The sequence below is a fragment of the Gavialis gangeticus genome, unplaced genomic scaffold, assembly GCF_001723915.1.
Source record: "Gavialis gangeticus isolate Ggan-Ray unplaced genomic scaffold, GavGan_comp1, whole genome shotgun sequence".
Taxonomy (NCBI): domain Eukaryota; kingdom Metazoa; phylum Chordata; order Crocodylia; family Gavialidae; genus Gavialis; species Gavialis gangeticus.
Genome location: NW_017729013.1, coordinates 3058704 through 3075725, shown reverse-complemented (window position 1 = coordinate 3075725; position 17022 = coordinate 3058704). Strand labels below are relative to the sequence as shown.

The 17022-nt window shown below is 43.7% G+C and overlaps 1 protein-coding gene across 10 annotated transcripts in view; it reads left to right on the top strand.

Moving 5' to 3' along the window:
* The window catches only part of AUTS2 (autism susceptibility candidate 2), a 1406131-nt gene that overhangs the window by 168307 nt on the left and 1220802 nt on the right, over positions 1-17022 (top strand). The window lies entirely within an intron of this gene.

Genomic DNA, 17022 nt, shown 5'->3' with positions numbered 1-17022 from the left:
TGCATTTATTTTCTGTGGTTGTAAATATTCCTTAAAAAGTGTGTGTGGTGGGGTGTGGGAGCGGGGGGTATAAGCATTTTCAATTGAGGCAAGTCATCCATAATAGTCATGTTACAAATAGTTCAAATGACCAGTACTGCCTGAGCCTTCTGCATACACCGACTGCTTCTGCTGTGGGCGTTGGTAGCGTCTTGCATCCACAGGTCTGGAAGGACTTAACATCCGTGTATTTAATACCCATCTCCCTGGGTTGCTTTGGTGCTTTAGTAGCCCCATTTTAAAGATGTAGAAGAAGCTGAGGATAAGAGGAGTTCAACAATTTGCCCAACTTAGCAGCAGCAGAGCCAGCCATGAAGTATGAATGTCATGACTTCTGAGTCCAGGCTTCTTCATGATCCAGCTGACTTTTTTTTTTTCCCCCGTGCATGTCTTACTGTCTTATATTTTTGTGCTCCCCCTTTCCATTGCCATGAGCGTCACAAATGTGACACTGCAACTCTGTTGGTAAACATGTTGTAGGGAGACGGTGTGCAAAACCTGCAAAGAGCCTGTGGAGGGGAGTTTAAAACCTGCTTGGAGGGCGAATGCACTTGTTATGACATGGTGTATTATTCTGCCTCTAGAATGGATTTCATCTTCAATATGCTCTTCCTCTCTCCGGTACTGCCAGATGCAGAAGCTGTCAGTAGATTCCCTTACGCAGCCAGCTGAAGCCTAGAAACTAGCAAAGTTGGTGTTCGTGAGCCTTGGGAATACTCGACTCATCCTGCCATCAGCAGTCTAAATATTTGTAATTTCTGTCATAAAAAATTCACCAGCAGCAGAAGTCAATAGAGGGGAAGTTGTAAACATGACATGACATTGCTTTTGTAGCACTGCTCCGAACAAGACGTCCCTTCTTTAAAACAAAAGCCATACATGCCTGCCTGGCTGGACTTGAACACCCTTAGGACGTGGCCTGGGAAAGGTCTGCACCAATTCTGCCGTTTGGAAGAGGATCTCGGGTCTCCTTCAAGGACTGACTCTTGGGTGTCATTGCCAACGAAATCATCTGAAGGGCAGCGGGTGTTTCTGGGCCAAGGGGATGCATTTTTAACAGAAAATGAATGTATAGCATGTCCAGAAAAGGAAAGAAATGGGTCATACCTTGTCGCTCACAGTGGCACGAGACCTCTGAACGTCCAGCCCTTCCTTCCCAACAGCTCATCTATTTCTGTGGGTGTTTTGTGCTGCAAAAATGGGGGGACAGGTTTTTATTTGCTTGTCCGCTTGTTTTAGATCTAATTCTATTGATTTGCCTCCACAGCAGCTGCCTTTGCCGTACATCAGCACTGGGCTCTCCAGGGACAGAGCTGCAGTCTCTCTTGCCGTGAAAACATACGGTTTGGTTTCTCATTGCTTGTGGGACTAGGTCACATGTCATTATTGTGGAGGGGAAGCAATAGAGGGCTTAAGTACTAGAGGAAAGGAAAGCGTTTCAGCTCCATGCTTTGAGGTCCCAAAGCCCTTATAGCTTCAGTAAGAAGCAAGATTGTCTGCCTTATTTATTTCTAGTAATAATTGCTTCCTTTAATTGCCCTAGTTTGCCAGCTTCTTCTTCCCTGAGAAGATTTCAGCTTCATTTTATTTGCATAATCAGTCGAGTCTCTCTCTCTCTCTCAAACGAGATGTGATCCTCTGGATTTATTTCAAGGGAGAAGTGAATGAAATATGCTATTTCAGTTGAATCTCTCTCATGTGATATTTGACCCTGGCAGTTTTCTGCCTTAGACTTATTCTGATAACTTTTCCATGTAACCAATATATTACTACTTAGATGCCAGTACATATTGTTTGCTGCAGGGCTGGACAGAATAAAGTGTTAGTATCAGGGCTGTTTTGGGGCTGGTAGTATTGGGGGGTGGGGGGGCAGGTTGTAAAAGCATGGCAGAGGGTAGAAATTTGTCCTTTTTGTGTATTTTCTTTAATATTTTTAAGTCAGTATCCAAGTACCACAAAGTGCCCTTAGTGGCCACAAATTGCCGAGTCACTGAGTGTCAGACCTCAGTTTGACTCAGGTTCCCCATCTAAACAATGGGGGGGAAAAATCAAAGAGAAGTGAAGGGCCTTTTGTTTACCATGAGCCATACCTTACTTGAGGAATACCTCCCTGCAATCAGTGGAGCTTCTTGCAAAGTAAAGTCCAACCGCTTAGGAGAAAAGTTGCAGTCTCTTCTCCTGGTGGCAAGCATTGCTCATTGTGGTGTGATGCTGCATCTGGCCGACAGCTCTGCAGAGCTGTTTCATCTGCCCCTTGAATGGCTTTGCCATGGGGCAGGGCCAGGATCAAAATCGACTTGAGCGCTTCCCACCACAAATAGACGTAGGTTTGATGTCATAAGGGCCATGCAATCCCAGCTGTGACTCTGGGTTGCCAAAGTACCCATCACAGGATGGCGCATGCTGGGTGATATGTGCATATAATTGTGCACGTGTACCCTCATGCTGGGCTATATGTGCATAATTGTGTTGAGATTTGATCACGGTATGCTCAGCGTTGTGCGGCTGACTCTGGCAATCGGACGATGCCTTCCTGGTTTCCTAGCGGGCACTGCAGTAAGGTTCAACGTAGAGCATAATGTCATAACTCACGACATGGGCCCATGCAGGGAGGGAGAACAGAGCACTGGGTGGCTCTCTCCAGAGGCTGCCAAATGAGTTTCTGCCAAAGCTGGAAGCAAAGCCTGCTAATACCTAGCTTGCAGTCCTCCCGCGGGATCCTGTTGCACGCTCACAGATAACTTTTGTTAAAGGAGGGCGTTCTTCTCTCTTTGGGCAAATCTTTCAAGGTGCGAAATGGCCTTGTATCAAGAAAAGGATGGCCTTTGGTTAAGGCACTCATGCCATCTGGCTTCAGTTCCCTGTGCTGTCACCAACATTTTTGCGTACGTGTGTGTGGCCATTTCAAGAGATTTCATTCTTTTGTGCATGAATTCCTAGCAAGTGGAGGTTAATATTTCTCTTGGTTTCCAGGCTGTGGATCAGTCCATTAAGGGATACGAGGTGTTTAGATCTTATGGTAACGGGGCTGGCGGGGTGTCATTCAATTATTTAGAAATTGGTCAGGACCGAGGTTGTCAAATGTTGTTCTTGTTGCCTGTTGGTTGTTAACGACTTCTGAGTAGGCTATTGCCATGTGGGGATCTCAATGTCTGTCAGAGGAGCAAAAGAGGGAAGACTATCCCTGCTCAGGGAGGGCATGCTCTTACTGCCTTGCTGTCTCTAATTTGCTTTGGGGACTGGAAGGATTTTGGTACCAGCTTGAGTACCCCAAATATTGAAGAGTTCTTAAAGAGAGATTTGTCTAAGTCTGTCTTACCATGCTCCTTTCCAGTTCTGCAATATTGTTCCATATATGAAAAATGAAGAGGAACATATATACCTTTCGCCTTTCTATTTTGGTGCGTTGTATTTATTTGTGTACGTGTAAGAAGACTTTAGGTAATCCTACTGTTAATGTGATGCAGTATCACTCCCTCGCAGACCACATTATGAACTGTCAAACACTGTAAATATTTGTAAATTAAAATATCCAGACACCTTTTTTTTCTTCCTTTTTGCTGCTGCAGTGACTGACGTGCCTGATCATAATTCAAAGCTGCAGATCATGAATCAAATCTTGGCAAATCCAGCATTGTGCACTTTGAATGTTGTGTGGAAAAGGTAGATGCCGGTTCCCATTAGGTTTTCCCACAATGCCAGCTGGTCCTCCGTTAAAGAGGGCTCATTGCGACTTGGATGTCCTTAACACAGCCAAGCGAATGTGTGGTAAAAAGGTGATAAATGGATCTTAATTTAACATCAGGAATGTTGACATATACTCATGTAGTGAATATAGGCACCCAGAGGATTACTTGATTTGAACAATTGAATAAAACATTTTGAAACAAACTAGTATAAAGAGAAATACTTTATTCTCTCTACGTGTAAATGGCCTTCATGCATCTATCCATAATGCTCTGGGCTCTTTTTATACAATTTACAAGCCACAACATCAAGCAATAAGAAGCTGACAATAGCACAACACAAATAAATCGCTGTCTAGCTCCAGATCTGCCGACAGCAATTGTAATATCTTTGAGGTTACTCTTGCAGCCTGGCTGATAGAGCTCTGTGCTCTTTGCCCCGATTCAGCCAGCCTCAGGTTTAAACTTAATTAGGATTGTTAAAAGCTAACGAAATATTCCCTCCAATATAAAAAGACATTTTCCCTCCCTCCAAAGACATTTCTGCCATTAAGAAATTAGCATAATTTTTTGGTGGCTTTTGTAGATCCTAAGGGGAAACATGACATGTGCTCTTTTGCTCCTGCTGGCTTGTAGCAAGCCCCTTCTCAGACAGCAGCATCGTGCCGTTGTTCAGCGATGCTAATTTAACGGGGAATTGAATGCAGCCGTGTTAATTGCAAATTTCCTTTGAAATACAAATAGGTAAACCTGTGCTCACCAAATCGGAGAGCAGGGGAAGCGCAGGGAAAAATTCTACCCTAGAAGTCCTCAGAAATGGTTAGAAATGGTGTCGAGCCAGATGAGCAGACCTACAAATAATAAGAGTGTTCTTCAGATGACCTTCGATTCAGGAAACTGGTTGTTGTTTTGTTTTTCTCCATGTGTGCGTGTGGCTGCTGTTGAAAATGTTTGGCATTATTTCCCCCTTGTTTTTCCCCCACCCCCCTCCTTTCCCCACCCTTCGTTTTCCTGATTTTTCCACCTATTTACATTTTCACTGTCCTCCTGTTACACTTTTAGCTTCTTTCATTCCTTGGCGATCTCAGAACAGCAGAGTCTCCCAGTGCCTGAAGAAGGGGGCTTGTGCCCAAAAGCTTGCAAAGAACTTTTTTCCAACTACTCAGCTGGTCTAATAAAAAATATCACGTCCACCCCAAGATGCTTGCCTGCTGCTGAAAATGCACGAAGTCGGGGCCAGTACGATCCTCTTCCAGAGCATCCAACGTTTTCTGGCTGACGTGCTCTTTGCCTGATTTTTGCCCATCGGTAACCTGGCTAAAACAACCACTTCATACGTTCCCAGCCTAATAACAGCGTTGGTTCTTCTCGGCTATATTCTCTGCAGATCCTTTTTTGGTGGCAGCCTGCGCAATCCAGCTGAAATCGGGAAGGCTCTGCCAACCAGGTTTCATAGTTTCATAGTTTCTAGGGTGGGAAGGGACCTGAGCAGATCATCGAGTCTGACCCCCTGCCATGGCAGGAAAGAGTACTGGGGCCAAATGACCCCGGTGAGGTGTTCATCTAGCCTCCGTCTAGGTCCTTTGGGTAAATCCGATATCTTTTATTAGACCAACTCAAAGAGTTGAGTTAAGAGGTGTCAAGAAGTTCCAGCTATTTGAGTCGGTCTGTTAAAAGATAAAATGGTGTTGTCTGTTGCATCATTACCCAACAAACCTTGTCTCAACACTGCTACAACCTATACCCCTGAAACTTGGAAGAGTCTGCCTCCTTTTTACAGGCTGGAGAGGCATCTCCTGCAATGTTGTGAAGTGGAAGGCAGTTGATTCGGGTCATGATGTAGTAAGAGCCTTGGAAACCCAGCTGTGACTCTGGGTTGCCAAAGTACCTGGCACAGGATGGGTGCTGCTAGAATAACAATTTATCACCCAGGGAATGGAGCTGGGGTGGAGGGGGCGGAAAGAACAGGGTTTTTTCACACTGGCTTTCAAAGGCAAGTAGGAATGAGCACGGAGTTACTACAGGAAAGGTTTACGCCTAGATAGAAAAGGCAGAAGAATGGTTTAAAATATTAATGTGTATATTAGTTTGCAGCTTTATGTATTTGGTTTATTTTTGAAGAGATGGTCCTTGTGCAACGTTTCATTTGTCATTATGGTGACATATGGCAACAGATCTCATTTCTCCCAGCAGTAAAGCCACATTGATGTTGAAGGATCTGTTCCATGACCACCTTTTTTTTTTTTTTTTTAATACTCAAGAGGGAAAACAATGTTGTTTGGAGTCAGGTCTCAGTGAGTCAACTTGTTTCCTCATTAGTACAGAGGACTTGAGCTTATCAGCTTTGAAGCAGAAGTCACAATATATTCTGGTTTCATAGCAGTCTTTTCACACAACTGTGTACATTTCTGCTTCTTGTAGCACACCAATTGCACCCTTTTCACTTACCAAATGTTTGATAAATGTGAGGGGGGGAAAAAAAAGCAATGTCTCTGCTGGTTTGGATGGATCCTTAAATGTTCTGAAGAGGCCCTAACAAGACAAATCAGTGTAAAAAATAAATCTCCATACCCTGCTTGAATTAATGGTAACATTCAGGGTTTGACATGAGATAAATGTGAACAGTGCCCTTAGGCTAGGATTTTCAGTAGTAACTAGTGATTTTTCTTGTGTCTTGGTTTTTAAAGGTTTAACTTGAGAGCCCTTCCTGGAGCTTGGTTGTCACAGGACTCGTGCTCAGCAGCTGGGTTAAAATCGAGACAGTTTAAAGTTCCTACGTTGAGCATCTGCAAAATCACTGGCCGCTTGGGAAACATTTTTGGTTGGTTACTAAAACTGCAACTACTAAAACTAAAATGTTTCCCTCGCATGGGGCATGATCCTGCCTAATTTTATTTCTGCCTTTGGTTGCACAGCTTGTTGCGCTGACCTCAGTCAGGTTGTACTCATTGCTGAAGTTTATTCATAAGCATGGCTGTTCCCAGGATCAGCCCAGGAACTCTTAGTTTATGGATTGGTGCAGCAAAAAGTGCATCCATTTGATCAAGGTTTTCTCTGATTTATAGATCTTTTGCTGGTGTGAAGTTTGCTTATGACACCGGGAGGTGACATGGGGGTGGGGGGAAATTGCTTGCACTGCATATTATGGGCATATTTAAACTTAATCCATTAAAAAAATTACTTTAGCCAATGAGATGTGTGGACAGTGGGTGCCTTAACTATTCTAAAACATACAGCAGAAAACAGACCTGATTCAATGTGATCATCTTCCCTGCTCTTTTACACTACTGCATTGTTTCCTTCCACAGGTACAAGCAGGAGTTAAAATGAATACTAACTAAAACTATTCGTGGGTAGTGTTGACCTACTTCCTCCTCTTTTCTCCCACCTACTTAGTTTCAGCCAAAGCTAGAGATATGGTTTAACCTACTTGCTAGGGGTTAGACCTGGTTGTTAACCAATTACAGTTTTAATGTGTTAATCTGTGCCTAGTAAGTATCTGGTTTATGTGGTAATTAGCAGCGAAAATGATAGTGGGTGTAAGAATATGTTGACTTCATTGATTATACTGAAAGTCTGAACTTAGCAGTCAGTGCTTAACACTGGCTGTCAGTCAATCCAACGAGAGTCTCTTGATAGATAGACCATGTGTTGGGTTTTGTCTGACACTTCTCAAAGATAATGACAATGACATGTATCAAACAGGCCTGCTTTTCAGCTGTCTTCACTTGTCACTTGCCAATCCTCCTAATATAAAATATATTAAATTTTGAGAAGGGCCCAAATGGGATCTTGAGATTCAAAATGCTCAGTAAGTTTGCATACTGGTCTGGATCTCTGGTATGCTTGACTCACTGGATGACCTTAAACCTTTCCCTGGATCCTGAATCTAGGGGAAATTGTGATTTGGATTTGAGTTGAGATTGGATTCAACTTTCTCATTGTGTTTTTAATTATAAAGTATTGACTCGGTGGCAGCAATCCAAGTTAAGCTTGCAGAAGCAAACAAGTTCAAATTGAAGATGGACGGCACGTTGCAAGCCTGCCATAGTGGTCCTAGAACTTGTACCATCTATCATATAGGTTGACGTTTTGGGCCTGGTCCTCCTATCATGGAAGTCAGTGGATGATTGTCATTGATTTGAGTGACGTGATGGCTGGAGCTCGTGGTACAATATATGTTAAATTCAGTTCAAAGGATTTTTCCTACTAGTCATAACAAGGTCCAGTGTCCTTCTGGACAGCCAGAGGGTTGACTCCCTCAATAATTGACACAATCAATTGTGCAACTGTGTGTGCACGTGGGAGGGAGCAATTCCTCCCTGACACTCGCATGTAGTCGATTTAGACCGTGAAGCATGAGATTGGGTAACTCCTTGGAACAAAAAAACGAAATTGCTCTCTTTTTCTACCCACCACCAGAATTTGTCTCTGACCTTGTAGGTGGTGAAGTTCATAGGCTCGCTGTACTGGGAAGAGGATTGCGCTGAGAATCCTGAAATTTCTCATTTTCTAATGCCTTGTTGTTTGATCATATTTTTTTGTTAGTTGAAAACTATGACATTGCAGATCCATCAGAATTACACTGTAGCAGCTCCTTGGGAGCTTAAACAGGACTTCCAAGGTTTATGCATGCTGGGAGTTGGTGGTAGGTAGATAAATAGAGAATATCTGAGCTGCAGTGACAATGAATGTCACACTGCGTCCTCTGATTTGCCTAAACATCCAGTATTACAATTAGGTAGGGCAGCGCGAGCACAGATGACAAAACAATTAAACAGAAATGGAACATAAAGGGAGGAAATTACCAAGTCACCAAATTCATTTGACACAGAGATCAAAACATATTGACGGTGTCTCGCAACTCTAATAATTCCATTGAGCTGTGCAAAGCTTAACATTGATGCTCACACACAACCTCTGATTAACATTAAGTGGTGCTGTCATTCTGACATAGCTGGATAAACCAATATTGAATAATCTATTAAATATGTCAGGCTCGAACAGGGAACACAAATCTTATTATATTATTTCAGCTGTAATTAGGTGGGAAATAAAATCATAAACAGACATGTTTAGTGAATTTTTCCCTGCCTAGATCAGAGGCACCTGCATTTTAGTTGCATTAGGGGGGAAAGTTGGATATGTGCCAAGATTGGACTGCTGTCCAGGAAATAGGAGGTTGAAAGGTGACTTATAATATGCACAGAACGGGTTTATAAGTCCAATGAAATTAGCTGCAATCTTCCTTGAGATAATGACAGTTGCAATGAATGTCCTTGCATTTAGCTGGAAATAGTAGTTCAGCCGTTTTACAACCTGAAGCCTGCCTAATTGTTTTTTTGGATAGATAAACATCTCTATTTAGACCTTTTTGTTTTAGGCCATTATCAGTGTTTTTGTCATTAATAATGTAGACAGTGCCATTAACAACTCGTAATGCACAAAGGAAGATTTAAAGTATAACCCTAGGAAAGACCCCTTTACAGATGAGAGTAATTGGGTTGCAAAGCCCTCAAAAGCCAGAAATGATGACCTCAAAGCAGGTTCTTCTGCCTGAACTACACGCTTGTTTTACTATATGTGTATTTTTAATTACGTGATTACATCCTGTTGTTTCCATTGGAACCCTTCCTTGTCCATGACGCCACTCTCCAGGGTCCTCGATACCCTAGTCCCAATTCAGCAATGGGACTATTTGGCCAAGTGCTTTGTTGGACTAGGGCCAGAGTGCTGAGTTTGCTGCAGGATCAGGTCCTTAATGCACAAGATGAATCGTGCCATTGAATAAGGCAGTTGCATATTATTTCTGTTTCTCCTGTTTGTTTAACGTGCGGCCCCACTTTCCTTCTTACTGCACGTTAATTAATTCTTACGCTCATTGCCGCATACAAGCTGTTCGCTGCTGTCTACTATGAGAGTATTCTTATCAGCATTTTCCCAATGCCAAACTACCGTAAGGAAATATTAAGGATTTGTCCAATTTCACTTGGGAAGTCTGCGCTAAGACCGGGACAGCACACAGTTGTTGTTGTTCTTCTTCTCCTTCTCCCCCTCCCCTATCATACATCTTCCACAGTGAATAAGTGTACTGTCAACACCATTTGCACTGGTGGCATGCTGTAAAGCTACTCCACTGAATGAGCCAGGACTGCTCAGTTTCTCTTCTAAATTTAGAAGGAAGTCTTAGTTCTGCAGAAGCTGCCACAAACTTTAGTAGATCCAGGACTTTGTTCTCAATGTTCATTCCTGCCTCGTTCTCTGTCCAGTGCTATAAGCAAGGCATATATTTAGTTCCCATGCTAGCTGGTAAGGAGTGAAAAATTGCTTTGTGCCAAATCTGGAAATACTCTGAGCTGTGCATAATTGGGCACCTATCTCATCTCAAGAGGTCAGGTAGCCATTTCCGCCAACGTTTATAGCAATACTTTTAATGTCTAGCAATACATTTGTCTTAGAAGATGCAGGAAAAGGGACTTCTAGAGGATTTTAACAAGTGGGGTGATGCCAGGTACACTCAGGTTTGCTCTTTCTCATATGCTTTACTTGGTAGGAAGGGACAAATGGCCTGTGAATAAATAGTAGAATATTTATATCCTTCCTTAGTTTTAGCTGCCCAGCACCTTTCTTCCAGTTAGAATGGCAGCGAGTGCTGAATAATTCATATAAGCAGTCGTTAATGCTTCCTTCACCTTCTCTATTGCTCTGGGGGACACCTGCTCCTGATATTATAGAGCCTGTGATTGTTGAGTTTTTATTGCAACTTCTTGAGTGAAAGTCACTGAGTTTGCCTGAAGTCTGAAGCACTGCTAATGAGAACAATCTCATTAGCATGTAAATACATAAGTATCCTTGATGCCCTGGAATTTAGGTAGCTGCGCACACAGGTGAGAGGCAGCGAGATTAGTTGATTTTTGTAATGATGGTGTAGTATTGGTGGTTTTGCTCTCTCCCCCTTTTGCCGTCAAACTTGATGTTAGCAAAAGGAGCCAACAAAAATCAAATTGATCATGAATTTTCCAGCACACAAATCTGTTAGCAATCTGTGCAAGCACAATCTCGTTCTGGTAAACTATGAATTACTGGATAAATGCATGTGGGATAAACAGAATATGTAATAAGAAATCATTAAGTTTATCCCCATATGGAAGGAAATTATGTTTGAACTCCCACCTTCTTTCACGGTGTTGGGAAACGGTAAAAAAGGGAATGTTACATGGGATAATTAGAAGCTTTTAAAATTTAACTTTGTCTAAGTACAGCTATATCGGTCTGACCTAGTAGGCTGAATGCATGCAGCCGTCGTCTTTTTCTCCTCCTCCTGATATGCATGCCTCTGCCTGTATTGTCAATGAAAAGTTTCTCATGGCAGAAGCGGATGAATTATTAGCAGCTTTGCTTTGTGTTTCTGCTCTTTTTCTGGCTCGGTTTATAGATCATATTTTTCACCTTGATTATTTTCAAGCCTACATACAAAGCACTGCTTTTTTTTTATTTATTTATTTTTTTTGGCTTTATACAAATGATAATGCCAGACTGGACTCCATTATTTAAAAACGTATACCAGAGGGAACAGTCCAGTATTGCCAGGGTTATGGACTATTGAGTCTGTTATGGTGCTGTGAATATATTCTTACTTAAAAGCTTCAATATGCAAATGTACACGTGTAAACTCAGATTAACATGGATTCTACCAAGTATTCCCTGTCCCCACCTCTTGTATGGGAAGCTTACTGATGCAGAAAGTCAGGGTTTGAACCTCTGGTGCTTTCAATTTGAGTTGTAGGCTGCAGTCCTGCACAGTTTTGCACAGGATCAGTGTTTGAATTGGAGTATTCCTGGAAGTTAGGCTTGGCACAGTGCGGGTCCAGCTTTGATTTGAAGCATAGGTCGTTTTGATGGATGTCCTGTTGCCTGTCTCTGCAGAATGCCAAGCTGTCCTGACCTATAAAGTACAATAGTTAACGCAAGTGAATTGCTATCAAGACTGCCAGGCATGGGCAAGAGCCACTCTAGCTTTCTTAGTCTCATACGTGCCGAACTCGACTTGTATTGCCTTCTGCTGCCGTGTATGGTCTGTCAAAGTTGTGACCTGGAAGTGACTGCTGGGTAAACTGAAGAAGCAGTAAAGAAGTCGAGGCAATTGAGCATCTGTACGACAGGGATTCGGGAATAAAGCGGAGAAGGTTGATGGTCAGCTCTCATGGAGATGCGTGACTATCCCTAGACCTGTAAATCTGCACCTCGCACACCTCGCCACTGCACAAAGCCATGGAAGCATCTTTATGGTTGATGAGTCTTCCTCTTGGTGCTCTTCTTACTGGTAATATTCCTCCCAGTCCTTTTGAAGAAGGAGATGTGCAGAGAGCAAGGAGCTGGTGTGGTGACATGGGGGTGTCCAGACTGTGGAAGGGGTGGTGCAGTCACTTACTCTGGAAATCTTTAAGAGGAGACTGGACGGTGATCTTGCTGGGGTCACTTGACCCCAATTGTCTTTCCTGCTTGGTGCAGGGGGTCGGCCCCGATGATCTCCTGAGGTCCCTTCCAGGATTACAGTTTATGGAGCTATGAAATTGCGTTGGCAGAGCATGCGATGTCTTGCACGCTATACTTGGCTTCTAAGGCTCCTTCAGGGCATCACAATTCTTCCAGTCGTGACCGTTTTGAAAGCAATATATGGACTCTGTGAGGTGCTGAGTGCCCTCTGCCTCCGTTTGTCAGGAGTTGGCCAGAATTGGGGGCTTGAGGACACTCTGTGTCGCCTAAAGGGCCATTGGATCCCAAAGGAGAAGCGATAAGGGCGGTGGCGTTTGAGGTAAGCCTTGTAATTCAGTGAGCGCACAGCTGCCGCATGCTTCGTGCACGTCTTGGACAGGGATTTGCCCGAGAGAGGTTTTTGAGTCCTGAGTTTCTCCCTTTGTCATCTTGTTGCATGGGGATGTGACGTTCTTCTTGCGGCCAAAAGTGTGAATGTGGGGGTGCTGGCGACAGTGCGAGATGAGCCTCCCCAGCCACGTGAATCATGTAGGCTTGCAGCTGACCCCCAAGCGAAAGCATTTCGACTTAGTGCTGCGTGTCCCGCAGTGTATGCAGAGAGACATTGCTATGGATTCTCTCCTTCGGGAAAGAAAAACACTAAGCCACAAGGAAGGAGGTGGTTGCGCTTGCTCATCTCGGAGCAGCCCTTTTATCTTACACGTTCAGGTTTCTTCTGTCGAGCCTAAAATTAAAAGCTTGCTCCTCCTGCGTAAGCATGTGGCCTGTGTTCCCTGTGGGGTTAGCACTAGATAACGTGTTTTTCTGAGGGGAGATGGGATTCAGCAGGGGAAAATAACTTGCTGGGGAAAAAGGCAACTTAAGGAGCTGAACAGCTTAACCGATCAGTCGTTCTAGCGTAGCTGACAGACAGTCTCCCACGCTGCTGCACTTAGAGCCAGGCCCCGTGGTGCCGGAGAAGTTCGCACTCATTGATTGCGATGGGTAGCAGCTAAAATCTCTCCCCAAAGCTGACAAAGAAAAGAGCATTTCTGGGAAGCGCGGTGTCGGTGAGAACGGCGGCACATGGAGGCACAGAGCGAGACAGCCTGACAAGTGATAAAAGGGCCTGAAATCTGTGTAGTGTCATAATTAAAGCAGCTGCCATTGACTGGAGATGCAAATTAGGAGGTAATACTGGATACAGTCAGTCTTTCCCTCCAGTGTGCAGAAATGCTTCGGGGAAACCAGGTGGTTAGCAGGTTCCTGCAAGGGGTGGGAGTTGCTAACTGCAGTGTGCTTTGGATTGCAAAAATCTGATCTGAACTGGTGGTGCTGGTGATTTGTATTACATTAGTGTCTAAGGGCTTCATTGTGTTTGAGCGCTGTACAGATGCGCAGTAGGAAGGACTGCCTGCCTCGGAGCTTGCAGACTGAACAGAAAGTGGTAAGGGAAATGGAGGCACAGAAAGGAGAATTAACTCTTCCTAGACTACAGGGCAGCGAAGAGCCAAGAACAGCACTATGGGATCCCGTATACTGGCTCCATGCCCTGTCCACAGAGGAGCACTGCCCATCCAATCACCCTTCTGCTTGGTGGGGAGCAAAATAAGTCCAAGGAAAACTGATTCTTTGAGTGCTCGTTACTAAGCTCCAACCTGAAGGTTTTTTGGAAATTCAGGCACGATAGGTTACTTTTGCCCAGTAATGTCAATTGTTTTTTTTTTTTTTTTCCTTCTCATGGCCCTCCACCTCTGTGATCCAGCTGGGAACGCCACAGGTGGCCGATTTAATTGCCTATTCACCCCGACCACAGTCAGAAGCACTAGAAATGCTCTCTTGATGTTGGTTTCCCAGGATCACCTGCTTAGGTTTGCAAATGCAGGACCTTTTGATGGAGCAGCTGAGCTTTTGGAGATTTGGCTGAAATGAACCTTCTCACAGTGGCATGTTTCTCCCTTTGGCTAATGCGGGGAGCAGAGCATGCCAGTATGCAGCAGCGATGATGGGAGTGACGTTTATGCTACAAAAGAAAACCCATTGCTGCACAGCACTAAGCCAGTTGTCCAATGTTTGCTCTTGGACACTGAACAAGATGGGATCCTGCGGTAACGCGCACACGCTGAACGGCACAATTGTAACTTGGGGAGGAAAAGTGTTTCCTGATGGTGATTTGTGTAATTGCCAAAATAAGAAAGAGTAACTGCTTTGAAATGTCTGTCTTAGCTTATGTAGCTGCAGCTCTGGCTTTTTTTGTTCTTGTTTTTGTTTTTGGGGGTGGTGTTATTTCTTTAAAAGGTTTCCCAAACTGTTTGCCTCGATCACAGCCTGTGGCAGCGAGCTCCACAAGGTAAATGTATTCTGTAAAGAAGCATTTCCTTTTGCATGTTAACTTGTTCATTGTCTTTGAGATACCAGGGCTTCCTTTTGACCTTTTTGTGAAAGGGAACACTTTGCTGTGCTTCAGCTATGTTATTCGGTTGACTAGATGATCTGGGTAAAGATACCCCCTGGTCAGGCGACTGATCCATTAAGGGAACAGGTGCAGGCGGCTGTGCCTCCCAGTGCAACATGGAAAGCGGTGAGCAGGATAAGAGAGTACGGATGACCCTGACCCTGTAGTAATTACAGTGGTGCTTTGCACTGCCTGCATGTTGTTTCTACAGGTTATCAGGAGAGAGGAATCTAGGAGGGAAGTAAATTGCAAGCGTCTTATTTTCCCCTTCAGTGGGTCCACTTTCTGTCCACAACCTATTATATTTACCCCTAATGACAACAGTCAGGGAGTGGGTGTACAAGGGATTTGAATTTTACTGCCACTTGATGCCGTGAGGGCTCGAGCTTTTTGCCACGTGTCCGTTCTCTTTTACGAACCCTGCACCTCTTTGCTTCCTGCTGTGACCTGTGCAGCAGCTTGGAGGATCGAGGCTTAAATGATACACCTTGGCAAAGTATACCTGCTAGAAATGATATCTGTATCCGCAGCAAATTGGTGGGAAAATGGATTATTATAGACCTTCTAATAGTACAGAAATCTTGGTAGTTAACCATGACCCCAAGTAGGTCTTTTGAATAATGATAGTAATAGACATGAGAGCACTCCAGATTTTAGTTTTTATTACTAATTTTATTCACTTTAATTGATTATAAAATAATAGGTGATGCATTTAAAGAACCCATGCTTAATTCACTGTAATTATGCTATCCTTAATTATCATAAATTTGATGGGGCAATAAAGGTATTAAAATAAATAGAACAGCAGTGGTGCTCATTAAAATTGCATTTGACCTCTCTGCATTGAAACCTGTTGGAGTGAAGTGCAGTGAAACGCTTGCACTGTGGTGGCAATGGGAGCTATTAATTCCCCAATCAAAAGTCTTGGCAAGCATGATGCAAATAAAGTCGGAAGCCGCTATCTGATTTACTGAACGCAGAAGGCCACAGAGGGTTTTGTTAAAACAGCAGTAGCCTGTGGATTGCTAATAATTTCACAGTTCTTTCCTGCCATATATGTAACAGATTGAACTCTAACGTTTTGTGTGCGCGCCTTTCATATGGAAAGAAGGATGACATTCGCAGTAGGTATGAGCACACAAGAGTTGAACTCTGGATTTGGTTGGCATAACTACTCAAATATCTGGATCTCTTGCCAGGTCCCTGAATGGTCAGCCTGAAAATCTTTTGAGACTGTTTTTCTCTTAACATTTTTGTGTTCCAGTTCCAAATAAAAATGTTTATCTAATCTTTCTGAAATTTGAAAAAAGTATAAATAATTTGAGACCAGATTGACAAAGGCGTTTAAGTGCCTGAAGATGCAGATATGCACTTACTGGGATTTTCAGAACTCCTTTTTTGGTTAGAAGGTTTTGAAAATCCTCTTCGAGGCATCAAGGAGAAATAGTGTCATATACTGAGTAGGGGTGTAGGTTGTAGCCGTGTTGGTCTAAGGACAGAGGCAGCATTTCAAATGGCAAAATGCGATATCGTCTATGTTTCAAGGGTGTAGATCTTGTCTACCATATAGTGAGTCGGGCACTGGACTGAGGTGCTTGTTTCTTCTCTTAGCTTCTCCTTCTGTTGTACTGGAGGAGTTTGGGTGAAGCATTTAACCTGTATTCTCAAAGCTATAAAATGTGGGTAATAGCATGTGGATATGAAAGATAACACTGGTTTGTCAAGTGCTTTGAGATCTTCAGCTGAAGAGTACTCTACATGTTGTGTGAAAGATTTGTGAAAGCCTGGCCCCTACTCCTTAAAAGCACACAGTGATTAAGGAGAGCTCCTTTGCCTTCTCAAATCAGTTCTACAATCCCCCTTTTAAAGATCTGTCTCAATGGCTAGGGACAGGCATTACACACCAACCGGTTTAAGTGATCAGAAACTGGTTAAACTTGTAACAGAGCAGATGTTCAGTGGACATAAACCAGTTTGAGAATGGCTGAAACTGGTTTGAGATGAACCTGGTTGAACGTAGTATCAGACTTAACTGATTTGGCTCAAGCCGATTTATGCAATGTCTGTCCCAGACCCCTTGCTGGTTGAAGTTAAATCAGCCACTTCCAGCATCCTGGTATGCTCTCTGGGCTGGGTGGAGATCTCAGCTCCACAGCAGGGCTGTCCCCTCCCCTCTGCTCCCTGGCTGGAGCTCCAGCAGAGACTTGCAGGCTGCTAACCCTCCTCCCTTTCACCACTCCCTGCTAAGCAGGAATTCCCCCCTCCCCTTTGCCGTGCTGAGGAAGTGTCTGTGTATTAGCTAACAGACCACATGCTGGCTATGGTGGGTGCTGAATCAACAGTCAGAATCAAGGAGTGGCTGGTAAT